The 27,470-nt window shown below is 42.8% G+C and overlaps 1 protein-coding gene across 1 annotated transcript in view; it reads left to right on the forward strand.

The window, feature by feature from the left end:
- The window catches only part of LOC145408825 (uncharacterized), a 214,538-nt gene that overhangs the window by 39,849 nt on the left and 147,219 nt on the right, over positions 1 to 27,470 (forward strand). The gene's annotated exons all lie outside the window — the stretch shown is intronic.

Consider the following 27,470-nt stretch of genomic DNA (forward strand, 5'->3'; position numbering starts at 1 on the left):
ATTTTATTCAGCTTAGTATAGATCCTTCCTAAGTTAAATAAAATCGTGTTATCATCTAGAATAAAACAGAAATTACGTCTTTAGGATGATAGGCTTAATCTCTGTTGTTCTTCTGTATCCTTATACCTTCCCTACTGTGTGTGTGTGTGTGTGTGTGTGTGTGTGTGTGTGTGTGTGTGTGTAAAATCTGAGACACGACCAATTACTTCTGAACTGATAATACTGAGTGTGTGTAATTATACCGATATGTAAAAACTAATCTCCAATTTAATGCCTAATGACAGTCTCTAAAAACCTGCCTATAATTTTTTGTGTCTAACTAGTCGGGGATTTCCTGAAGGTGGGACTCTCGAACATGTTAACGACCAATTCTCCCCCCGTAATTCAGATTCTGATTTGCAGGAAGAACACGAGAACTATGAACAGTTTATAGTGCCTCCTTGTCCTTCCTGTAGAAACCAGAAAGGAGCTCACGATGATTCCCCCATAGTAATTTAAATACAGTCCTCATTAACTCTCTCAGTAGGAAAAGTCTCCCTAGGCTGTAGCAATTTTTTCTTTTTTAGTTTCACCGGATGCAAGGGACTAAAATTTCTTTCTTATTCTGGGATGAAAATTATCAGAATCTGGAGTTCTGTTGGCTTTCATTCTGGGATTTTGTTTTTGAACTTTCGCTTTCTTTTATAATAACATGGGTTTGTGTGCGGAGGGATATTACCGATCTCTATGTCGGCTAGGGTGGGTACGAGTGTGGTTGCCTAGGGTGGTATGGTTGGCTGGGGTGGGTACGAGTGTGGTTGCCTAGAGTGGTATGGTTGGCTGGGGTGGGTACGAGTGTGGTTGCCTAGGGTGGTATGGTTGGCTAGGGTGCGTACGAGTGTGGTTGCCTAGGGTGGTATGGTTGGCTGGGGTGGGTACGAGTGTGGTTGCCTAGGGTGGTATGGTTGGCTGGGGTGGGTACGAGTGTGGTTGCCTAGGGTGGTATGGTTGGCTGGGGTGGGTACGAGTGTGGTTGCCTAGGGTGGGTACGATCGTGGTTGCTAGGGTGGGTATGATTGGGTAGGATGGAAGGAGTGTGGTTGGGCACTGTAGGTACGGGAGTGGTTGGCTACGCTATGTACGATATTGACTGATTTGGCATAGTTTTATTTTTTTGTCCAATAACAATCCTCTGGGAAGGCAAAAAAGTCACTGAAGCACATAAAACGTCAAGGAACTGGACGCATGAAGACTGAAACCAGTTTACACATTGGTGGCAAAATTGTATGAAAATTCATTACATTCACAGATGCAGATAATTGGTTCAGGAGTAAACCACATATGGTTAAAACGACATTACATACAAGAGGAAATGCACAGAACAATAATGGATTCAGAGATTGGACATTATAATTATGACTAAGGCCACTACACATGGTCGCAAAATGCGGTACATACGCTTAAAGAATTATAGTCTGATAATATACAAAGAAAAGTTATTCACAGCCTGCCAAAGTATAAAGGATGATATGTTGAAACTGTTATAAAGCAGGAAATCATATATCACTCTACAATTCTTCATTGGAAAATAAAATGTTTGTTACCAGGAGCTCTCCAGGGCATTTTTGTCTAGCAGAAAAATACAGGTGGAGGGTCAACTGCACCGCTAAATATTCAAGCAGGGTGGTTGCCCAGGGTGGGTATTAATAGTCAGATTAGAGGACTGAATAGACTGTAGTCGCGGAGCAGGACTCTGAGGTTGTCATTATCGTACCCTGGCAACCTACCATTCGAGAGTGCGTCCGATTTCGTTTCATATTATACACGAATCATATTATATGCACGAATATATTATACACGAATATTATTATACACGAACATATTATACACGAATCATATTATTATGCACGAATATATTATACACGAATATTATTATACACGAACATATTATACACGAATCATATTATTGTGCACGAATATATTATACACGAATAATATGACACACGAATATAAGTATGCACGAATATATTATACACGAATAATATTACACACGAACATATTATACACGAATCTTATTATTATGCACGGATATATTATCCACGAATATTATTATTCACGAACATATTATACACGAATATTATTATACACGAATATTATTATACACGAACATATTGTACACGAATCATATTGTTGTTCACGAATATATTATACACGAATAATATTCCACACGAACATATTATACACGAATCACATGCGTCTGATATTATATGCGAAATCACGCACTTTTGAATGGTAGGTTGCCAGGGCACGATAATAACAACCTCAAGAGTCGCGCGCCGCGGCTATAGTAACCAAGGAGACTCATTTTTAGAGCAGGAATAAAGCTGACTAAATTTCATGGAACCACAACATAATATTCAAGCTGTCAGTGGCCCACTTCCGTCAGATAAACACAAATTTACAGTAGAATTAGTGTTGTTTTTGTTAGCATTAAAATGTTTAGTTTGCTTCATGTTTACGTCTGTCCGATAGCACGATAACTCTCTCTCTCTCTCTTATCTTTTGTCTGCCTGTTTCGAACCTTTGTGGGAACGACCTTGCTTCTCTTTACGTCTCAGGCTAACTCCTTCTTTCCTTCCCTTTTTTCCTTAATTCCTTCCTTTCTTCGACGTCTCTTTCTTTCCCTATTTCCCCTTCCTCACTTTTTCCCATTCAGTTCCCTTTTCCTCCTCCTAATTCTTTTCACCATTTCCACTCCTTTTCCTTCCTTCTTCCTTTTCACATCCTTCCCTCTTCTCCCTCCCTGTTCTTTTCAGCATTTCCTCCCTTCCTGCCATTTTCTCCTTCGCCCCCTCCTTTTCTCCCCTCCTTGCCAGTCCTCGTACCCTCTCCCCCCCTCCTCTCCTCCCCCTACGACTCCCCCCTTCCTCTCCTCTCCCTACCCTTCCCCATCCTCTCTGCACAAGGGCCAATTTAAATCCCAACTCAAGTACGAACTGAAGTTCAAACTCAAGTGCAAACTCAGGTCCCAACACAGTTACCAAACGCAAGTACCAACTTAAGTCTTAACACAAGTACCAACTCAAGTCATAACTCAAGCGTTAACTTAGTCCCAACTCAAGCGGAAACTTAAGTATCAGCTCAAGCGTCCCAACCCAAGCGCCAACCTAAGTCCCACCTCAAGTGCCAACGTAAATTACAACTCAAGTGTCAAAATAAGTCCCAACTAATGAATCAACTTAAGTGCCAACTCAAGTGCCAACGTGCCAACTCAGGTACGAACATTAATCCCAACTCAAGTGAAACCTTAAGTGCCAACTCAAGTGCCAACTTGGGTCAAAACTCAAGCGCCAACGTAGGTCCCAACTCAAGTGCCAACCCATGTCTCAACTCAAGCGCCAACCTTAGTCCAACTCAAGCACCAGCTTAATCACAACTCACGGGTCAGCATAGGTCCCAACTCAAGTGCCAACGTTAGCTCCAACTCAAGTGCCAACGTAAGTGTCAACGAAAGCTCCAACTAGTGCCAACGTAAATGCCAACTCAAGAGCTAACTTAAGTGCCAACTAAAGCGCCAACTTATGTTGCAACTCAAGCGCAAACATATCTCCCAACTCAAGTGACAACATAAGTGCCAACTCAAGTGACAACACAAGTGCCAACTCAAGTGACAACATAAGTGCCAACTCAAGTGACAACATAAGTGCCAACGCAAGTGACAAAATAAGTGCCAACTCAAGTGACAAAATAAGTGCCAGCTCAAATGCCAACTCAGGTCCAAACTCATGCGCCAGCTTGGGTCTTAGCTTAAGTTACAACTTAAGTCCCAGCTCAAGCTCCATCATGTTTCATCTCAAGCGGAAACTCAAGTCCCAATTCAAGCACCCAACTTAAGTGGCGATTGAGTTGAAACTTAAGTTGGCGCTTGAGTTGGAATTTAAGTTGGCGCTTGAGTTGAGACTTAAGTTGGCGCTTGAGTTGGGACTTATGTTGGCGCTTGAGTTGGGACTTAAGTTGGTGCTTGAGTTGGGAGCTACTTTGGCACTTGAGTTTGGACTTAGGTTGGCGCTTGAGTTGGGACGTAGGTTGGAGCTTGAGTTGGGACTCAAGTTGGCGCTTGAGTTGGGACTTAGGTTGGTGCTTGTGTTGGGACTTAAGTTGGTGCTTGAGTTGGGACTTAAGTTGGCGCTTGAGTTGGGACTTAAGTTGGCACTTGAATTGGGGCTTGAGTTGGGATCTACTTTGGTGCTTGAGTTGGGACTTAGGTTGTCGCTTGAGTTCGGGCTTAAGGTGGTGCTTGAGTTGGGAATTAGTTTGGCGCTTGAGTTAGGACTTGAGTTGGCGCTTGAGTTAGGACTTGAGTTGGCGCTTGGGTTGGGACTTAAGTTTTCGGTTGAGTTGGGACTTAGGTTGGCGCTTGAGTTGGGACTTAGGTTGGCGCTTGAGTTGGGACTTAGGTTGGCGCTTGAGTTGGGACTTAAGTTGGCGCTTGAGTCGTGACTTAAGTTGGCGCTTGATTTGGGACTTAAGTTGGCGCTTGAGTTATGACTCAAAGTTCGCGCTTGAGTTAGGACTTAGGTTGGCGCTTGAGTTTTTACTTAAGTTGGCGCTTGAGTTGGGGCTTAAGTTCGCGCTTGAGTTAGGATTTAAGTTGGCGCTTGAGTTGGGACTTAAGTTGGTGCTTCAGTTGGGACTTAAGTTGGTGCTTCAGTTGGGACTTAAGTTGGTGCTTCAGTTGGGACTTAAGTTGGTGCTTGAGTTCGGAGCTACTTTGGCACTTGAGTTGAGACTTAGGTTGGCGCTTGAGTTGGGACTTAGGTTGACGCTTGAGTTGGGACCTAAGTTGGCGCTTGAGTTGGGACTTAGGTTGGCGCTTGTGTTAGGACTTAAGTTGGTGCTTGAGTGCTTGTGTTAGGACTTAAGTTGGGACTTAAGTTGGCGCTTGAGTTGGGGCTTAAGTTGGGGCTTGAGTTGGGACCTACTTTGGCGCTTGAGTTGGGACTTAGGTTGGCGCTTGAATTGGGACTTAGGTTGTCGCTTGAGTTGGGACTTAAGTTGGTGCTTGAGTTGGGACTTAGGTTGGCTCTTAAGTTAGGACTTAAGTTGGCGCTTGAATTGGGAATTAAGTTTTCGCTTGAGTTGGGACTTAGGTTAGCGCTCGAGTTCGGACTTAAGTTGGCGCTTAATTTGGGACTTAAGTTGGCGCTTGAGTTAGGACTCAAAGTTCGCGCTTGAGTTGGGACTTACGTTGGCGCTTGAGTTGGGACTTAAGTTGGCGCTTGAGATGGGACTTAAGTTTGCGCTTGACTTGGGACTTAAGGTCGCGCTTGGGTTGGGGGCTTAAGTTTGCAAATGAGTTGAGACTTATGTTGGAACGCTTGAGTTGGGACTTAAGTTCGCGCTTGAGCTTGGACCTACGTTGGCGCTTGAGTTTTTACCTAAGTTGGCACTAAAGTTTCACTTGAGTTGGGATTAATGTTGGTGCTTAAGATGCAGCATAAGTTGGCGCATGAGTTGGGACTTGAGTTGACTCGTGATTTGAGATTTATGTTGGTGCTTGAGTCGTTACTTGCGTTGGCACTTGAGTTGTAACTTACGTTGGCACTTGAGTTGTAACTTACGTTGGCACTTGAGTTGTAACTTACGTTGGCACTTGAGTTGGGACTTTAGTTGGTGCTTGAGTTGGGCCTCCAGTTGGTGCTTGAGTTGGGACTTCAGTTGGTGCTTGAGTTGGGACTAAAGTTTGTGCTTGGACTGGGACAAGTTTACGCTTGACTTGGGACTTAAGTTGGCGCTTGAGTTGAGACCTTAGTTGGCGCTTAAGTTGGGACTTAAGTTAGCGCTTGAGTTAGGACTTGATCTCGTACTTGTGTTAGGACTTAAGTTGGTACCTGTGTTTGGACCCAAGTGGTACCTGTGTTGGGACGAATTGACACTTGAGTTTGATCATTAGGTGGTACTTGAGTTGGGATTTAAATTGTCGCTTGTGTTGGATTTAAGTTGGCACTTGTTTTAGGACTTAAGTTGGCACTTGTTATAGGACTTAGGTTGGCACTTATTTTGGGACTTAAGTTGGCACTTGAGTCGGAGCTTTAGTTAACATTTGAATTGGAACTTACGTCACCACGTGAGTTTGCACTTAAGCTGGGATTTGCGTTTGCACTTAAGTTGGCATTCGCGTTTGCACTTAGGGTAGCATTTGCGTTTCCAGTTAAGTTGACATTTGAGTTTTCTCTTCACTTGGCATTTGAGTTGGCACTTAAGTTGGCAATTGAATTGGCACACAAGTTTGCACTTATCATTTACGTTAGCACTTTATTTGGCATTTACGTTGGCAGTTAAGTTTGGACTTAAGTTTGCACTTGAGTTGGGACTTAAGCTGCTGCTTGAAATGGAACTTAAGTTGGTGCTTGAGTTGGGACCTATGTTCGCCCTTTAATTGGGACTAAATGTGGCGCTTGAGTTGGTACTTAAGTTTGCGCTTGAGATGAGACTTCTTGCCGCTTGAGTTGGGACTTTAGTTGTCACTTGAGCTGGAATCTAAGTTGGCGCTTGAGTTTGGACTTGAGTTAGCATTTGAGTTGGCACTTATTTTGTCCCTTGAGTTTACGCTTATGATGTCATTTGAATTGGCTATTGTGTTGTCACGAGTTGGCACGTAAGTTATCTCTTGAGTTGGCACTTACGTTGGCACGAGTTGGAGCTTACACTGGCACTTGAGTTGGAGCTTACCTTGGCACTTAAGTTGGGAACTATGCTGACCTTTGAATAGTAATTAAGCTGGTGCTTGAGTTGAGACTAAGGTTGGCGCTTGAGTTGAGACATGGGTTGGCATTTGAGTTGGGACCTACGTTGGCGCTTGAGTTTTACCCCAAGTTGGCACTTGAGTTGGCACTTAAGGTTTCACTTGAGTTGGGATTAATGTTCGTACTTGAGTTGACGTTGTCACTTGAGTTGGCACTTAAGCTGATTCATGAGTTGAGACTTAAGTTGGCACTTGAGTTGTAACTTACATTGGCACTTGAGTTGAGACTTAGGTTGGCGCTTGAGTTGGGACTAAGCGCTTGAGTTATGACTTGAGTTGGTACTTGTGTTAAGACTTAAGTTGGTACTTGCGTTTGGTACCTGTGTTGGGACATGCATTGGCACTTGAGTTTGAACTTTAGTTGGAACTTGAGTTGGGATTTAAATTGGCCCCTGTGAAGAGAGGAGGGGGAGGGGTAGAGGGAGGAGAGGAAGGGGGAGTCGTAGGGGGAGGAGAGGAGAGGGTACGAGGACGGGCAAGGAGGGGAGAGAAAGAGGGGGCGAAGGAGAAAATGGAAGGAAGGGAGGAAATGCTGAAAAGAACTGGGAAGGAGAATATGGAAGGAGGTGAAAAGAAAGGAAGGAAAAGGAGTGGAAATTGTGAAAAGAATTAGGAGGAGGAAAAGGGAACTGGATGGGAAAAAGTGAGGAAGGGGAAACAAGGAAAGAAAGAGACGTCGAGGAAAGGAAGGAAGGAATTAAGGAAGAATGGAAGGAAAGGAAAGAAGGAGTTACCCTGAGACGTAAGGTGAAGCAAAGTCGTTCCCACAAAGGTTCAAGACAGGCAGACAAAAGATGAGAGAGAGAGAGAGAGAGAGAGAGAGAGAGAGAGAGAGAGAGAGGATGGGCTTAGGGGTGGGTGGAGTCAGGGGTTGAGGGGTGCGGGTGTTAGGAGGAAGGGTGGGTACTGAGGCAGGGGCAAAGAACTTTGATAAAGGTAGGGGAGCTGGGGAGGCAGGAAGGGTGGTAAGAGGAGGGGTAGACATGGGGGTGAGGTGTGTTGTGGGTTATGTAACACTGGATAACCCTAACACTGATCTGACATTCCTTCTTCAGTTCATACTCCTTTCAATCGCCACCTTTCTTTTCTCCTCCATTCCATACTGTATTCATTCAGTACGTCTTTAGTTATTTTCTCTTTCTGTTCATATTCGTTTCTCTCTATCCTCACGTTTTCCATTTCTTCCTCTCCCTCCCAACCTTTCACTGCCTCGAAAGGAGCAAGAGGTCTGTTGCTATTTGCCTGTACTCCTATGGCCTTCTTTTCTCTTCTCTTCCACTTTCTCCTCACACTACCTTTCCCCCTCTTCATCGACCACGCTGCTCTGCTCATCTCTCAGTCTCCTCTCTTTCTCTCCTTTTCTCCCATCTTTCCCTTCTGCCACCATCCCACAACATTCTCTCCTGCTTTTCCTGTCTCTCCTTAGCCGTTCCTTCCCCCTTTCCCTCTTCTTCTTCTTCCATTCCCCCCCCCCCCGCCAAACCTCATACTTTTCCTTCCTGCTCCCTATCGTTCTCTCCGTCCCCTCTCTATCCCCTCAACTTCCCCTCCTTCCCTCCTTTCCACCCTACCTCCTTTTACATCACTTCCCTAACGTCCCCCCTATCTCACTTCTTCCCTCTCCCTCCTTCCCTTCCTGTCTTTCTCTTCTTCCCATCATCTCCCCTTTTCTCCATCCCTTCCTATCTTCAGCCTCCCACCTTTCCCTTTTTGTCTTTTCCCCACCCTCTATTTCCCCCTCGCCACCTCACCCCTGTTCCTCCCTCCCTCCACCCTCTCTTTATCTTTCGCCAATTTCCACCTTCCCTCTCGCCCTCCTTCTCCCCCTCCTCCCTTTCCCTCCCATCCCCCTTTATCTCTACCCCTCTCCACCTCCTCCCATCCACTCCTTCCCTCCCCCTCTATCTGCCTCACAACCTCCTCCTACTCCCTCCCTCCCTCCCTGTCTTTCCCTCCATCCTCCCCTTCCCTATCTCTCCCTCTCCTCAGCATACCTTGTCCACGTGAAAGGTACATGAACATACCCGCAGAATGTACCAAAATAACGACAAAAAAAGAAAGAAAAAAAGAAAGAAAGAAAGGCTGAAATACAATGGTCAGCTGTTGGCATCTTTGACCCCAAGAGGTGACCTGGTGTGGAATGTTGACCGCTGCCTGACCTTCCCTGAAAAAAGGTCAATGGTCAATGCGTGCGGAGATCTGGGTCGAGATTTACGCTCAGTTCTCTCTTATACCTTGGGATTTTTTTTTTTTTCTTTTTAATAGGACGAACGAAATATACAGGAAGATTTTGAACTTTGCTTTTCTTGTTCTTCCAGGGAAAATTAACCATGACTGAGAGAGAGAGAGAGAGAGAGAGAGAGAGAATCAACTCTGATTAGTTGCCATGGACTTACGATGGTGACTGATTCAAGGCTGACATTTTGTACTGATTAATTCTAACCTCTGCACTATACGCAGGGTCTGTCGTAAGCTGTATTAAATCGTCTATACTTTTTTCTTGTTCCTTTCCATCTTTTCTTTTTCCTTTTCTTGTTTTATTTGGCCTAGAATTACCAGCTCTCTAATTTGAATGCTGACGCGTAGCAATGAATTAACACTACAATATGATGCTAGAAACAATGAGATGCAATGTAATGGATGTAGAGAAGTATTATTGTCGTTTCTGCCATTACACTACGAAAGATAAGCCGCAAAAGGACAAAAATCTGGACTAAGTTTAGGGGCAAGAAATATGGTTGTAGCAAAAAGAAAATATAAAAAACGTTAAAAATATTAATTTCACACCTGGTTTCCGACACATCGGGCTCTAATCAGGCAGAACTTGAACTTACGGTGAATTTCTACGAGCTGAATAAAATCGTTCGTTTTAAGCTGGAATATAAGCACGAATATTCTTTTTTTTTTTTTTTGGCCAGTATGTTAATCATGACTCTTTCTAGCATTTTATGTTCTATAGGTTTCTCTACAGCGTTGTTTTGTCTGACGTTAGCCGAAATCAAATGCAATGTAGACTTTCTGTAGCTTATGGGTCTCACATAAATGACCATTGTTCACGTCTCATGCAGTGAAAATGCACTTGCGTGAGGAAATTAATAACACATTAGTGCATAAGCCAGGCATACTCATTATGCAGTTGGCGAGTCGTTCACAGCCCCTGATGATGCAGAACGCTGTTCCTAGGATGGATTATGATTTTTTAAATGTAAGACTACCAGAAACAAAGTCGAATGATTTCATGGAATAACTCAACACTACTATGCAAGTTGGTTACTTGAAATTAAGATCAATATTTGATAGTTTCTTAACTTTTTAAAGTGAATATATTGTGTGGGCAAAGAAACCTACTTATTCTAAGTTCATATATTAATTTTCGGTACTTGTGGCTAACTCAGTAAATTGTTTCTACTGAAGTGGCTTCCCTGCAATAACTAGTGCATAACACTGGCGTAAGGTGTATAGCATATTCCTGCTACATTACATTTACACTGCCTCTTAATCAGGGTCTCTGGTATAGGTCAAAGCTTTTTTTTATTCTGGGTGTATTGAAATTACGGCCTTGGAGAATCTGAATCATAGAAGACGTGTTAGATCGCATATATTTACATTAGATGAAGTTCTGTCATGCTGGATCAAAAAAATGTAAGATCGGATTTATTTACGTCATTTGCGGCTTCTTGTTCAGTCGCAGAAGATATGTGAGATTATATGCATTTAAGTCACATTAAGCTTGGTTGTATCAGATCACAGACGACGTGAGAGATTGTATAAAGTTATATTAGATGAAGTTTAGTTATGGTGGATCATAAAACACTTGTAAGATCGGATAAACTAAAGTCATATGAAGCTTGCTTGTGTTAACTCGCACCAAATGTTGGTTGTGTTGAATCATAGATGACGTGTAAGACTGAATAAATTTACATCAAATGAAGCTTGGTTGTTAGATGATAAAATTCGTGTAAGAATGGATAAATAACGTCAGATGAAGCGTGGATATGCTGGTTCATAGAAAACATGGAAAATTAGTTACTCTAACGTCAGATGATGCTTGGTCGTGTTGAACAGGGTCATTGCATTCTCGCCAGCTTAGTCACTCACCCCCACCATATCCTCCTCCACCCAGCTGCTCATGCACTTACACCCACTTGAGTCTCCTTCACTAAGGACAAAGATGAGAGTTGTGTGGCAGAAGAAAGGAAGGTCTTTGTTATTAATTCCTTCAACAACAAAGCGTTTTTTAAGATCACATTTTTGCTATCTTCGGACGATTTAATTCAGTATAGGTAGACTCCTTCGAACTTGAGGGGTTAGATGACCTTATTTAACTATACTACTACAGTCTCTCATAAATTGACTTTGTCTGGTAGCAAAACAGAATAAAAAGTAAAAATGTAATCGGACTGAAGGGGAGGGGAATCTTCTGGTCACTGACACTAGCAAAATGCTTGTTAGAAAATATTAAGTTTTACCTCTCTGCCTCGTTTCTGCTTGGATTATGCATACAGTGTTAAGAAGTCTAACCTTTTCCTATCCTCAAAAATGATTTAATTTCATGAAGAAGGAGCTAGCTTACACCTCTGCGTACTCAGTTTTGATAATATGGCCCCAAATGTCTAGCATGAGGTGAGGAAACAGAGAGCTTGGAAAACTTATTTTATATTGTCCTGTATATAAAATGTCAGAAAGAAAGAAATATTATTCAATAAATCTTGCGAGCAGAACTAGAGAGTAAAGTTATTATTCGAAGATAAACACAGACAGTGGAAACGTGAAAACAAGAAGGAGCATCACAGAGTGCAACAACCGTGCCTTACATTTGATTTTTCAGAACAATGAGTGAAAGGACCACACCTGTGACCTTGCTCTGTGATCTTGATCTTTGACAGACTGTTCTCAAAATCCAATAACTTTATCTTTGGCTGACCCTCTGCCCCTTTACCAAGTGTGGTCTAAACCAAAGCAGAACAGTTTGAGTTGACGTTGCCCTGTGACCTTGGCTTTTGATTTCCTGTTCTCAAAAGTTTGGTCCAAATCGGTTGAAAACTGTCTGAAAAATACTGTTCAAGTACACACACACACACACACACACACACACACACACACACACACACACACACACACACACACAGGAGTTCTGCGCGTGGGCATTAAAAAAAAAAAAAGAAAAAAAAAGAGGGGGTAGAGGGGTGGGCACGAAAAGGCAATCCCTGGTAGATCAATAAGAGCAACACCACGGAGAGATTTTTTCGTCAGTTTAGACGGCTCTTTGGCATCCTTTCATTACCAGCTTAATTTTATGTAGTGTTAATTTTCTCAGTGATATTAATATGAACTATGCTTATATCAATCCCTTCAGCCAGCAGACGTATTCTGCATATTCTTCTGGCTAACGGTAGGCGATTTATTCAACTTAAGAGAGAGCTCTGGGAGTGAAGGGTGTCATTAATCTATAGGTATTTCATACGAGAATATTAAAATGTAGAGAGAGAGAGAGAGAGAGAGAGAGAGAGAGAGTTGGCAGAATGAAAATTTGAAGCGAGCCACGATATGATCATGTGAGCGAGCACCTTAAACGCTGGCTCAATGACACTGGAGGGCAGCATGTGTGGACGGGATGCTGGTACGGCGTAGTGATAAGCGTGGGGCCATCTGCTTATCTCATCCTCTGTCTGTCTGTCTGCCTGTCTGTGTATGTCAATATCTCTCTTTCTCTCTCTCTGCCTTTTGCTGTGCTCTCTTTTTATTTTATTCATGTCATTAGAGGACTGTGTTAGTGTAAAGGCCAGACCTCCCCATAGGGATCGTAAGGCCTGAGTGGTCTGTGTATCTACGTAACTCCGTGTAACTATGTTCTCTCTCTCTCTCTCTCTCTCTCTCTCTCTAACACACACGCACACACACACACACACACACACACACACACACACACACACACACACACACACACACACACACACACACACCGAAACATTCACTCTGCTTTAATGTGTCTCCCATTACATCGACGACCTCTTGGCTGGGACGTGCTTTCGAATAAGGTGCCCCGATTCACCAAATGTCATATTATTTTTTCTCATTCTTTTTACCTACAGACAGTTTTGCCTATTTTATTAAAGATCTTTCGTACCGCAGGGATCAATAGTAGTAGTAGTAGTAGAAGTGGTGCAGTTGTAGAAGTAGTAGTAGTAGTAGTAGTAGTAGTGGTGCAGTTGTAGAAGAAGAAGAAGAAGAAGAAGAAGAAGTAGTAGTAGTAGTAGTAGTAGTAGTAGTAGTAGTAGTAGTAGTAGTAGTAGTAGTAGTAGTAGTAGTAGTTGCAACCTCAAGCTCATCTTAATGTGAACCCGGTGGACTATATGCTAAAAATATCCTTCTCCTCCAGTCCATAATCCTCCTTTGGGGCGACAGGAAGGGAACTAAGAGATGTTTGGGTGACCAGGCAGTGCAGACACCAGATCGTATTGGTGCCACCACGTGAAGACATCCCTCTCCAGTCAACCAACACACACACACACACACACACACACACACACACACACACACACACACACACACACATTGCAGGTATCAGTGAAGGCTACATCCAACCCTTCCACTTCGAAAATCTCCCCCAAAGCGGATTTAAATAATCCGGAGATAGCATGCATGAAACAAGAATATCACAGGATTGAATAGCTGAACAGATTAAGAATGCATAAATACATCCTGATTTAAAAGTCACGAGTTCAGGGGTCAACGGCAAACTAATACTCCAAGGCTCCACTGATTCACGTTGAGATAATCAGTATCGTCTGACCATCGCTGGAATAAAATATTAAAGTTGTCCCGACCGTGAGAGGGCTAGGAAGGTGTGTACACTGAGATTACTGGTATCTAGAACAATATATTTAGGTTTCAACACTACGGTGAAGACCAACTATTTGCTCCGTTTCTGTCGTCTATTTTCCTTCAATCAGTTTGGCACCATTTCTTTAATTCCTCAACAGTGCACTTCAAATATGGTGCAGTTATTCCATGGACAAATACCTCTAGATACCTTTTTATTTATTTATTTCTTTTTATCAGGTCTTTAAATGGGTTTACGTAGTCAAAAGTTATATCATGCAAATACAGGTTTTGGGATGTAATTATGATCATTATTCATCATGGCAATTTACACAGAAGTATGGCAGGGTATTGTTGCTGTGTGGAGACCAACTTACATTACCTTGGGAATGCTGGCAATCTTAAATTTCTAGTTAATATGTGTTTGCTTCTCAGTGTATCTCGTTCAAACGCAGACTCTCTCTCTCTCTCTCTCATTTAGCATATCTGTATCGGCCCAGATGTCGTCAACTATAGGACCAGCTCTTCACCGCGGGAGAATGATATCCAGAATTAACCATTTCCCACGCTGGCGATGTATGAATGGTGAAGGGTTGTTTATGGAGAGACTGAAGCATGTGAAAGTGAGAGTTGTCATGGCTGTGGTTGCATGTGTAAGTGTGTGTACATTAGTGAAAGTCAGTGTGTGTGTGTGTGTGTGTGTGTGTGTGTGTGTGTGTGTGTGTGTGTGTGTGTGTGTAAGAAGGTGCATATTTGTGAAAGTCAGAGTGTTGTAATGGTTATGATGGAGTGTGTAAGGAAGTCTGTGTTCCATCGTTACGAAAGGACAAGGTGAAACACAAGATCTTGGTGAAACATACACAAGCACATGAACGGACATACTAGCTCCCACTTTGAACTTAAGACTCAAGGTAAATGCGCATCGTGAGTCTAGTGTGCAACCACCTGTCCACTGACTCCATGTGTGTCTGTCTATCTGTCTGTCTATTTGTCTGTCTATCTATCTATCTGTCTGTCTGTCTAGCTATCTTATCTATCTGTATGTTTTCTGTTATCTTATATTTTTCAAGGTACTCTCACTTTCTCTGTCTCTTATCTTTCGCTCCTTCACTTTTACTTAGATTACACCAAGCACACACGCACACACACACACCCGCTCAAGCGCATGCATGCACACATACATACATATAAATAAATAAACAGAAATACATATATACAGAGAGAGAGAGAGAAGTACACCAATATTCAACCGCAAGTATAAGTGTCGGCCACTCAAAACATGTAATTTATCCACCATTTCTAACTGAACCAAAACTAACATTGTGTTTAATGCTTCAGAACTCATTACTGCCATGCTTCCACTGGGTTCATGTACAGATATTAATACTGATCAACTTCGTAATGATATATAAAAGGATAGTGATCGATGACTTGGGAAATTCAGCGCTACAATCCTCGAAGGCCAAGAAACATTTCAGAATATTCCGCTAGAGTTTCATTATAGGTCGGATAAAAATTGGAACGATATTACTGCCTGCACCTGTAGTGTCTTTCACGTGACTTTTCATGTACCTTCATTGATACTCAGTTTATTTCATCATTTTGTCTTTATTCTCCTGTGTTTCATTGTCTAGTGATCTGGTTTGGATGGAAAACATTACTCCTCTTTATGACACCCTGCTGTGTGTGTGTGTGTGTGTGTGTGTGTGTGTGTGTGTGTGTGTGTGTGTGTGTGTGTTTTACCCTACTTTATACAGGGACCTCATTCACCCCTGTGTGGAGGGTAGATCTCATGTATAGGGGTAGGCTGACCACAAAGAGTTCTTTTGAGGATGGAATGGAGCTGGAGAGGGACGCCTTCATGTGGTGGCACTGACATAATGGGACGACTTCACTGCTCGGTTATAAATGCGTCCCTCAACTCCTTCCCTATCCCCCGAGAGGAGGGTGATGTACTCAAGAAAAAAAATTTCAGCCTTCAGTCTACTGGGTTTACAAGGGTAGAATCAAAGACTTTTCTGCTTATCAACTCCCTCTCTTCTCCTGGACTCTCTTCAGCTTCTTTCTCTCCACCGCACAGTGTGTAAAAGTGTAAACAAGAGTGAACGAGGGGATGTAAAAAAGTAAGTGAGAGTGTGGGATAGTGAATAACTGATGATCTGAGCGCAAGAACGTTACCGAGTTTGCGAGAGTGAGCGAGTATGAATGTGTGAAAGAGTAGAGAGTGTTAGAGTGAATGATTATGAGAGTAAATGAGAGAACCTTAATGTGAGAGTGTGTATGGGTAAGCGAATGAATAAATAAGTAAATACATAATAACTGTAATAGTAATAAGAGTAATAATAATAATTATTATTATAATAATGACTAATGACAAAATGATAATAATAATACTATTATAAGTTCGTGTTCTTGTTGATATTATTATTATTATTATTATTATTATTATACCCATCATCTTTGAAGGGGACATTCTGAGGGGGGGACACAAGGGTAGGACAGTGGGTCTTACCTAATGCTTAACTGACACACAAGGGTTAACTCTGTACGCATGCCAACTTACATTTATTCCCCACCTGCGATGGTGTCTCTCTCTCTCTCTCTCTCTCTCTCTCTCTCTCTCTCCAGTTCCTTTCTTTTTGATTAATTTCTCTTCAGTTTTCTTCATTTTCTTCATACCGCTTCAGATCGCTTTAGTTCTCATCATCCTCTGTCTGTCTGTCTGTCTGTCTGTCTGTCTGTCTCTCTCTCTCTCTCTCTCTCTCTCTCCCGAAGCCCCATCTCATCCTCTCGACTACAACGGGGCGAGTAAGAAGGTACGCTAAGATTAAGAGGGCTCTGTGACGTAACTCTCAGCTGTTACTAGGGGCACGACCTCTCCCTATCTCCCTTCCCCCTTCTCTCCCTCCCCCCTCTCTCTCTCTCTCTCTCTCTCTCTCTCTGTTGTTAAGGTACTGTGGTTGTTCTTTTTCATGTGTGATTTGTTTGCTGGCGTATAAATCTGTGTTTGTGTGTGTGGACGACCGTGTTTTGTGTTAGTGTGCCTTTTGGAGTTTTGAGTGTGGTCTTAGCATGGAAATATTTGTGTGTGTGTGTGTGTGTGTGTGTGTGTGTGTGTGTGTGTGTGTGTGTGTGTGTGTGTGTGTGTGTGTGTGTGTGTGTGTGTGTGTGTGTGTGTGTGTGTGTGTGTGTGTGTGTGTGTGTGTGTGTGAACAATTTATGCGCATGTGTTTTACGAGGCTTCCATCTGTTTCTTCAAGCAGAAAAATACTCTGAGGCCCATAAGCTCAAGAGGTCATCTGACAGCACCTTCTTAGGGATTTGTCTTGAATATTACACTCCAGTATTCTCTTTTGTGCTGTTCATATCTTCTCACTACCGACATTCATTGCACAAGTAACCAACCAGAGAATATTTACGTATTACAAGCAGAAACAAACTTATCAGGAGAGCAATACTGAAATCCTCTTACATTGACGAGAATACGTGACTGGGTGTGTTGCTAGCCTAACCACAGCACCGACCATAATGTCCCTCCACTGTGCTCGACTCCCCTCAAGGTGAAGCCCAAGTAGTGTATGTAGAGCGTGTGCAGGTACTTTGCATAAGGAGGGTGCAACGGAGACTGGCATGTAGAGTGGTAGTGTGGAAAGCAATGACTGATTTACCGCAGTGTGTGTGTGTGTGTGTGTGTGTGTGTGTGTGTGTGTGTGTTACAGTAATTGAAGGCGGGGTTTTGGATGGGGAATGGGTTATCAAAACAATATAATTTTTATAAAAGATTCGAGCTATGGACAGGTTGGTAGCACAAGAGGCAATGGCAGGCTGAAAGTGAAGTACTTGGAGTGGAGAAGTTGTAGGAAGAAGGTAAAAGGCAGTTCGGAGATATAATGGAAGAAGGTAATGGGAAGCAGTACGGAAATATAATGACAAAGAAGTTAGGCAGACATGATGCAGATATAGTTAATGAATACAAGGAAGTGTGGCGAATGTTAAAGGAGGGTCAGTTGTGTGTGCTGCATGCAAAGAGTTTAATGGACTGTGGAGAAGAGATGGAGTTAGAGGGACTGCTTGGTGGAGTAAGGAAGTAAGAGTAGCAGTGAAAGTGAAGTGGAGAGCAAACAAAGAATGACTGAGGAGCAAAGAGAAGGAGATGGTAGTGGGAGAGAAGAGAAAGGAATATGTCTTTAAAAGCAGGAAAGTGAAAAGAGTGGTGAAGGAATGTCAGGAGAGTGTAGGGAGTTTGACAGAGAATTTAGCAGACAGTGGCAGGACCTTAGGAAACTGATAATTCCGGAAAGAAGTAAGGAGAGTTAAAGGTGTAAGTAAGAGTAGCCCTCGGAATGAAGGAAGTACATGACAGAACGACAGAGGAGAGGAGTGAAATATAGGAGAAATGGAGAGAATATTTCAGCCAAGCAATGAATGTAATAAACGAAAAAAGATACACTGATCTGAGATGTGGGAAGATTTAGGCCAACAGGAGGAAGATTGAGAGTGCTGGGATAAGTAGAAGAGAGGAATATTCACCCAGATATAAATTCAAGACATCCAAAACTCCAGGACTGGGCGGCGCAAGAAACATAATGGTTATAGGAAGGGGAGGCAGAAACAGATCTGTCCTGGAAGCTGTGTAGATTAACCTGGATTCAAGCGTGACCGAGACTCTTTTGTTGTGGCTGTGATTGTAGTTGAGGGTGTGAATGTGGTGCTGGATGTGTTTGTGGTGGTGATTGTGATTATGGTTGCGACTGAGATTGTGTTTGTGATTGTGATTGTGTTTGTGTGTGTGGTAGTGGTTGTACAGTATGTATGCATGTGGCAGTGGCTGCAGTTGTGGATGTGGTTTTAGTTGTGGTTGTGGATTTTTTTTGCGTGTGACTGTGGCTGATGTTGTGGTTTAGGATTACTTAGTTCTTCACGTCTGTTTAGTTATCAAATCATTTCCGATCAATAAAGATTATATCAGGTCATGCGTATGGAGGCATCATCCAAAAATCTGTCCTGTGTGTGTGTGTGTGTGTGTGTGTGTGTGTGTGTGTGTGTGTGTGTGTGTGTGTGTGTGTGTGTGTGTGTGTGTGTGTGTGTGTGTGTGTGTGTGTGTGTGTGTGTGTGTGTGTGTGTGTTTTAAGATATGTCCATTCGGGTCGTTCTGCATTGTATCGGATGAGTGGAGACGACGACTGAGGGTGAAAATAGGGATGATACTTGGTAGTAATGAGCTTAACTGTTATTAATACAAGTTAGAAAAGTTAACAAACGGGTGTAGAGTTTCTTTAGTACCTGTACATGTTAAGGAAATTACTGCTTGACAGTTTTAACATTCTGTTCTCGCGGAGCCCAAAAATGTGACAAAATGCCCACCACAGATTTGGGTGAAGCATGTACTGGGAGTGTAGTCACTGTAAGGTAGGTTGGCAAGATGCACGTCAAAGGTCGGGCAGCAGAAAGGGATAGCCTGGGTGGAAGGAATGGCTGAGTTGTGTGGGATGAGCTAAGATGGTGGTGGACGGTGTGGATGGATGTGATAACGACACCCTGTGATGGTGGCACTGGCATTTCGATGTCGAGAATTGTGAAAAAAAAAAAAAAAGTGGGATGGTTGGAAAGATGTGAGTGGGATGGGTGGGAATGGTGGCAGGTGGTGGAACAGTGGGAAGAAAAAAGCGCGGGGTGATTGGGAGGGGAGTGAATGGTGGCGGGTGGTGGGACAGTGGCAAGAAAATGGAGTGAAGTTGTTGGACAGGAGTAGGTGGGATGGATAAGGATGGTGGTGGGTAGCGGGACAGTGGAAGGAAATAAGAGTAGGGTAGTTGAACGGTAGTGGGTGGGATGGATGATGATGATGCTGGTGGGTGGTAGGGCAGGATCGGACGAGCCCTCCCTGTGATGTTGGATGACGTATGAAGGCTGGTGACAGTGCTGGGGACGGATTTCTTTGACATCTTCGAGGGAACATGAGAGAAAATGGACGAAGTGGATGGAAGGGGTGGGTAGGATGGACGAGAATGGTGGTGGGTAATGGAGCAGGGATAGGCGCTGTAGGTTCCCCGATATAATCGTGGCGATGATATTTCCAAAAGTTTTCCAAGTAGAACAACAGTACCCGGAAAGCACTCAGATATTAAATGCTTCCGCCAACGCCTATAGGATTTAAGATTTATTGCAGTTTTTCTTTTCTACCAGACGAACACGCTTTATGGTTTCACATAGTCAATAATTCTACGGTCAAAGTCTGTCCCTGTTACAAAATCAGAGCGTTTACCACCGCCGACGCCAATGAAATGCAATATTTTTTTTTTTCTAAATCCGGATCCGAATCCTCCTTAAAATTTAATAAACTCTTCCTTGACCCACTGTCCACCTATCCACCAGATTTCAGTGAAATCTGATAACAACTTTTTGATATATCTAATATACAAATAAACAAAAAGAAAGGCATCGGTGATTATATAATTCCGTCCAACTTCGTTGGAGGAGGTAACATCATCAACAACAACAACAACAACAACATCAACAGCAGCAGCAGCAGCAACAACAGCAAGAACATAAACACACACCGCACTCATCTACCTTGAGCCTTGTGATGAAGGTGAAAATACATTCACACTTTGATGGGGATAATTTCCATGAGAACACATTCACTGTGTTTCTGGCTCGACACCGTTTCCTCCCTGTGTCGATGTGCATATTCCTCATGTCCTTCCTGTCAGTCTTTCATGTCTTCTGACAGAGCATTTTTTTTATTATGGACTCATAGCAAAGCAGAAAAACCGTCGACACGTACATAGATTTCATTTAAGTATCACCATAATTCTAACCCTATTTTCCACTGATACACAAGGTGATAAATAGAAAACAGTAAGGACAAGAGAGGGAGCAGTATCAGTAGAGTACCATGTGAAACATGCCATACATTCATTCACTTATCATTCATGCTACCCAATTAATGAAAATGCTGAATACATACTGGAAGGACGTTTGTGGTAAAAATTCACAATCTGTCGGCATTACAGAACGATTTGTATCCATAGGGTGTGGGGTGAAACTGAATAAGGCTGTACAGTTTCTATGGTAGTGGAGAATCAAGTGTATAGGTAGATGGATACTCTAGTGAGGTACTGGAGTGCAACATTGTAGCTGGATGCTTTTATGGCTGGTTAATCTGTGCTGTGCATGGGTAGGGTGATAAGAGTTCAAAATATGAGTTAGAAAAGGGGTGACTGTAAGGGATGGTAAATGATGTAATGTTACAGATATGATATATCTAAATGACCCGTTCCTGCTCTTTAAGTATGGATTGTCCTTTGTAGAATGGTTCGGAATTTTATAGATATTTGGTAAGCAGCATTATCTGAAGGTTGATTAAGATAAGGGTAAAGTGACTGCAGTTGAGGGAGAAGGTGACTCGGTCGTGATCAGGTGGTGATAGGAGGAAGAGCTGAAGAGATGAAAGGGTACCTTGAAGCAGTGATAACAAAGAAACAGAACTGTAAAATGGAAGTGAAGTGCAAAATGATGCCGGGAAGAAAGGTGAATGGCGTATGAAAGACTTGATATATTACGAAATCCAGTACAGAGTCTGGGAACTACATCAAAATGTATTGTATCAGCTGGAGACACTGGCATGGCATGGGTTTATATCTAGAGGGAGAACAGTGGAAATGAAACTGTTTAGGAATATTTGGAATGCCAGAATGAACACAAAAATACACACACACACACACACACACACACACACACACACACACACACACACACACACACACACGCACACACACACACACACACACACAAACAGAGAGAGAGAGAGAGAGAGAGAGAGGATGTAATTAATGGTATAAAAAAGATACATGTGAACGAACTTGAAGGTAGAAGGACGTGTGGATTGACATGAAGATGGGATGATATGTTAAGTGAAGGTATGAGGCAGCAGTGTATGGACGATAGGGACGCACAATGATGGATGATACTGACAGCCGTGTTCTTGGTGACAATATACTCTTCCTAGCATCCTTGTCTGTGTGATTCATTAAGTCTATTACACGTTCATATTCGTACATATTTTTGTACTGAAATAGTTTATCTGAGTAATGCACAACATAAATGAATTCTACAAAATAGATCGCTGAGGAAATGGTGCTACGGTCTCCTATATATGGCTCAATATTTACCATATGAAGGTGCATACGGGAAATGATGCACACCTGAAGCCCCTTTTAACTTGGCGACAGCGACCTGATCATCTGAAACATTTATTATTCAATTCGGTGACTTTTCCTTACCTCCAGATTTTTACCAGTTCTAAGGAGACCTCTTGTAGGAAACGAGGAAATACAGGGTATATCTGACTCTCTAGCTTTCAAAATCTCTCCAAAGGTGAAAAAACTTGTCCAAAGATAGCAAGAATGAAGTGAAAAATGCTTCATCGGACTGAAGAAGTGGAGCCAAGAATTTCGAACACCTGAATGATGAGGAAATGTATGTGTGACATATTACACGGCACGGATGATTGGTTCTATACATTTAATATTCTTTCCTTTCTGTTTCGTGATTCTGCACACCCCACTCAAGGTAATGGCAAACAGTGAATTAGAGTTGATTGTGGTGGTGGTGATTATGATGATGATGATGATGATGATTACGAAGTCCGTTTATATTTGTCTGCTTTATTGCCAAACTGGTCAACTCTGTCCTCTAAATGCATACTCTTTATCTCTCTTTATCTTTTGTCATAAAAGCTTCCCAGAATAATGATAACAGACCACTTTTCCTTGGATACTTATATCTAAGTTAATTTGAGCACTGATTACACAGATAAGGGCAATCTTTACAAATCAGTTTTTTTGTTTTAATTACAGGATAACGGTTATGTAGAGCCATGCAGTGTAGTTCCTGCTTCTACTGTTCTTGCTCTGTTATTAGCTATATTTTTTCGTCTCTCTCTCTCTCTCTCTGTCTCTGTCTCTGTCTGTCTGTCTGTGTCTCTCTTACCTTCCTTACATCTCTCACTCTACTGCCTGTTCCACCCACATATATCTCATTGATAATTTACTCTTATAACTTCACTAACCTCTTCTGGGAATGGTAGCAAGCGAACGGGTTTGAAAGAAGTTCGGGATAAAGATGAAAGATCGTGTGGGTGGGATCTCATTCACCCCAGTCTTTTCATACGACAACTGAAGTAGGGACCTGGATAAGAAAATGGACCGTTGCATGTCGTTGTCTAGGAGGATGCTTTTGGGTCCTTTCCTTGCCTGTCATAGTACGGTTTTATTATCCAAACTGAAAATGCGAAGGAATAGGCTGTCCTGAGGAGAAGAAATAGGTGAAAGATGAATGATTATAATTTTTGAGGCACCTGGAGAAGCTTGAACGCACCCTGCTGCTTCTCTGTATCGTATCTGACAGCATTTTATAACGTGGGATGCATGGTAATTGAATCCAGTAATCATTATCAGCCCTGGAATGACGGTAAAAATTAGACACTTGCTTAAATCTCCTTCCACTCAATTTCAGTGACAGGACCAAAACTGCTTAGGTAATTTGGAACACCGGATAGTCAAGACTGACTTTTTTTTTTTTTAATTAATCTAACATAACCTTAGCAAACCACCTTAAACAAGCTAATTTCACTTACTGACTAATCTAACCTAGCTAGCCTAATCGAGGGGAGTGACTATCCGAAAACTACTATAACACCAATTACTAAATTTGACAGCCTGGTGGTTTAGTGGGTAATTATTGTGCTCCAATCGGATTGAGCCGGTGAAGGCTTATATCCAAGGGATGGTTGGGGTTTATTGCTCACGTAATGCCACTCAGGGATGAGTGAGGTTGGTCACTCTCATCTTAAATGTCAGCACCAACTGCCTAGCCCCGGGCTCCTATGCTCCTCATGGGGCAACGTAGGATTGGATGATGGATGGATGGATGGATGGATGGACAGCCTCTCTCTCTTCCCATCACACACACACACACACACACACACACACACACACACATACAAAAAAAAAAAGGTTAATCGAGATGGTAGTAGTAGTAGTAGTTATAGCAGTAGTAGCGGCAGCAGCCCAGATTAATCTGATTCGTTAACAGGATGAACTGCACGCTGAAGTTGTTATTCCCTGACAGTTCAACATCCTCTTTGCTAAGGATAGGGAGGGAACTGAGAGAAGTTGGTATAACCAGGTAGGAGAACCATCCTTCGTTATCAGTACCACCACATGAAGGCGTCCCTCCTCAATACCCAAGTCAGAGTTATATTCTAAGTGGCACTGTAGGCTTCGTGGCACCATTTACTAAGCGATTTGTTCTGCACCTTAAACCTCGGTATTCTTTTGTATGTCGCTGATGCAAAGTATGTCGATATTAAATGAAGTCAACAGAGCAGAAGCGACTGTCCAGGTGTAATATTGTCACCCTCATAAGAACCTGCCTCAGTCATTTTTTCTACTTTTCCGGAAATCGAAAAAAGGCTGTCTCATTTTCTTAATTTTCAATGACTTAGGCAGAAACTTGAGGCGCATTTTAGACCACTCACACCCTTGACCTGGCAAAGGCAGCTGTACCAATAGGTGCGCCACGTGATGAAGAACTGATTTAGGCAAAAATCCAGAAATCGCCGAAAAATGACTTAGGCAGTTTCTTTATGAGGGTGACGATATGCAAAACAAATGGCTTAGGAAGAAATGCTATGAAGCCTTCTGTGCAACTAAGAGAGGACCTCAGTGAAAGTGTAAAAAAGAAAAAAAATAAATATAAGACCCCGTGCCTGTGTGCCTGTGACGTGATGTGGAGTCCGTATGTCTGGTGGGCTACAGAAGGGAACGCCAAGTGACACCCTAGTATTATTAAATCGGTTGCTGGGTGAGTGGTGTGGGTCGGGAGGTGGGGTGGTGCAGGGACTGAGGTGGAGTAGGGTAATGTAAGGTGTGGGATGAAGTAGGAAGGATGACAGAGGGGGGAAGAGAGATGAGGGAGACGGAGGGAGTGGAGTTGCGGGTGGGTATGGGTGATGTAGGTGGTGGGGTGACTGCGTGTAGATGATAAAGAGGGTAGTGAGGAGAGGGAGTGGGGAGATGTAGGGGGTAAGGTTAAGGGTGTGTCTGGGTGATGGAGGGGGTAGAGACTAAGGAAGAAGAAAGGAGTTGGTTGAGAGGGAAATGTGGGTGATGTTGGGGGTTAGGTGATGGAGTGAGGGTGATGGAGGGGATTGGGAGGAGGGGTGGAGGTGAAAGAGGAGACTAAATGAAGGAGGTGACGTAGAGATAAATAGGCGTGAGAAAAAAGATGAGCGGTAGGGGAGTAGCAAGACAATGTGAGAGATAAAGGGGGGGAGAGAAAAGATGAGGGTGACAGTGTGCACAGAGAGAGAAGGGCTGAGGGATGAATGAGGATACTGAGTGAGGCAGGAGACAGAGCGAAAAGTGAGAGCCAGGGAGACGATGAGAACGGATGGAGTGAGGCAAGAAACGGGAAAGATGGTATGAGGGACGAAATAGAGAAATGGGGTGAGGGTGACGGAGAAGATGAAGGTGATGGATGAGATGAAGCAGATGGCAGAAAGATCGAGTGAGGGACGGAATGGGAAAAGGGTGGGGTGAAGGGGTGAGGGTGACGGAGAGGGTCGAGAGTAGATGTGAGGGTGAGGGAGGAGATGGAGTGAAAGGTGAAGCTGAGTGAAAAGATTTGAAGCACTGAGATGAAGAAGGAGCCTGAAAGATTGTGTGAGAGATGGGGTGGTGAGAAAGTGTGGATGTAAGGGTGACGAAAGCGAGCGAAATAGTGAATGGGAAGGAAGGTGGAGTGGTAAAAAAAAAAAGGGAGGGAGGGGGCGCTATGAGAAAGGGTAAGGGTAGGAAAGCATGTGAAGAGAAACTGAGAGCAAGGAGTGAAAAGGGAATGAGGGGAAAGGATGGAGAGATTAAGTACGACAGAGAAAAAAGAGTGGAAGGGGAGGCGAGGGTGAGATGAAGTGTAGGATTAGGTAAAGATGTGTGTACGAGGAAATTACAGACATGAGAGGTGGGAATTTAGGTCCGTATATAAGTGGCTTTTGATATTTCGTGACAACTCTTCCTTAGATATTCATTTTGCGCATTAAACCTCAGTATCTCCTTGTATGTTATTGATTCCAGGTATGTCGACACTGAAATTACATAAACAGTATAGAAGAGATTGCTAAAGTGTGACATGCAAAATAAATCGCTAAAGAATCTGTGTTACGAAGCAGTCTATGTTACTTAGAATACTGGTCTAAGAAAAGAGACTTGGTTTATGGGAAAGGGGATAGAATGGAGGCAAATTGTAGTACTAAAGGAAAGAAACGACGAAGAAGAGAGAGGGAAGTGTATGAAAAATGAAGAAGGCCGAGAACGAGAAAAACAAAGTAAGAGAGGTAAGAGAAAGTCAAGAGATGAGTAGGAGATGCGAGGAGTCAAAACAGAAAGCGAAAAGAAAAACAGAAGGGGCAAGTGATATTTAAGGGACTGATATGAAAAACAAGGAGTAAACAGGGAAGGAGAAAAAAAAAAAAGTATATTGTGAGTTGATGAGGCTACCGACAGAGAACAAACTGAAGGATTAAATTATGTGAAAGTGAATTAAATGAGAACCTGAATTAAAAGGAAATGAGGAAAAAATAAGAATACGGTTGCGATGCAAGAAAAGGGAGGTTGCAGTTGATTTCACATGTCCGTGGTACAGTGGGTGGTACATGATGGGGGGATATAAGAAGAACAGTTTTAAGTTTCTGTATGGTATAGTACATCTAGGAGAATGGCATGAAATAACTTCTGAAAATCGTTAGACTATGGTGTTAGCCAAGCAGTGTCTCTGTGTCCACAAAGGGTGATAGTCCAAACATCAAGAATTTCTGAATCTGATTATACTCGTACATGAGACAAAGCGCACAAACGCACATGCGCGCACACACAGACACACACACACACACACACACACACACACACACACACACACACACACACGGCAACAGAAAGAGAAGTACATGAGCCATCTTTTGGGGGTCTTTATCAAGCTGCAAATTACAGTGACCACCTGATCGTCACGTCTGGAGTCGAGTGCTGCTGAGTTTGGCTTTTCGTGTCAGGGTGACCTTCTTGATAAGTTTATTCTTTATGCAACTAGATGATTTAATTTCATCCAAGTGACATTCTAGATCATTTGTTCTTGCTTCTGCTATACACATTTTACTTTAACTTGGCATAAAATTGTCTTCTTTGCACCTAGAATGCTTAGTTATAACAATATATTAACACTGGAATATGGTGCTAGTCAGGAAGAAGTGCCATGGAAAGAATGTAGACCCATAACATTGTCTTTTTCTGCCAATGAGCTACGTGAAAAAGCTGAGAAAGGATGAAAATCTGGCTCAAGTTAAGATGAAAGGACTATAGACGATTTTATTTCAACCTGAGAAAGGCCACTCGTATTGAAGGAGTTTATCAATGCTTATTCTAACCCTTCCAGTTCGGAAAATCTGTCTTAGGCTGAAGAAAATCGTTAGGAAAGGGCAAGCACGAAATGAGAGACACCCCTGGGCTCAAAGGCTTGCTCTACGATATTTTTTTCCTGCTGCGAAACATTTTAGGACTTCTTGTAACTATAGTCGTTTTGTTTTCACCTGACGGGACTGGACTGGACGGGACCACTCTCACGACTTGAATACTAAGTCGTAGTTCTGTAAGTTCGATGCAACCTAGCTATGAGGTAGGAATGAGTTTCCATGGCTGCTGGTCAGATCGACCTTCCAATCTGACTAACTCTTGGTCATCAATTGGGCTGAGAGGGGGATGGGTGATTAGTGTCAGGTTAGAGAGAGAGAGAGAGAGAGAGAGAGAGA

Source organism: Coenobita brevimanus, chromosome 78 (assembly GCF_032717465.1).
Source record: "Coenobita brevimanus isolate Jiangsu-jjx chromosome 78, ASM3271746v2, whole genome shotgun sequence".
NCBI lineage: Eukaryota > Metazoa > Arthropoda > Malacostraca > Decapoda > Coenobitidae > Coenobita > Coenobita brevimanus.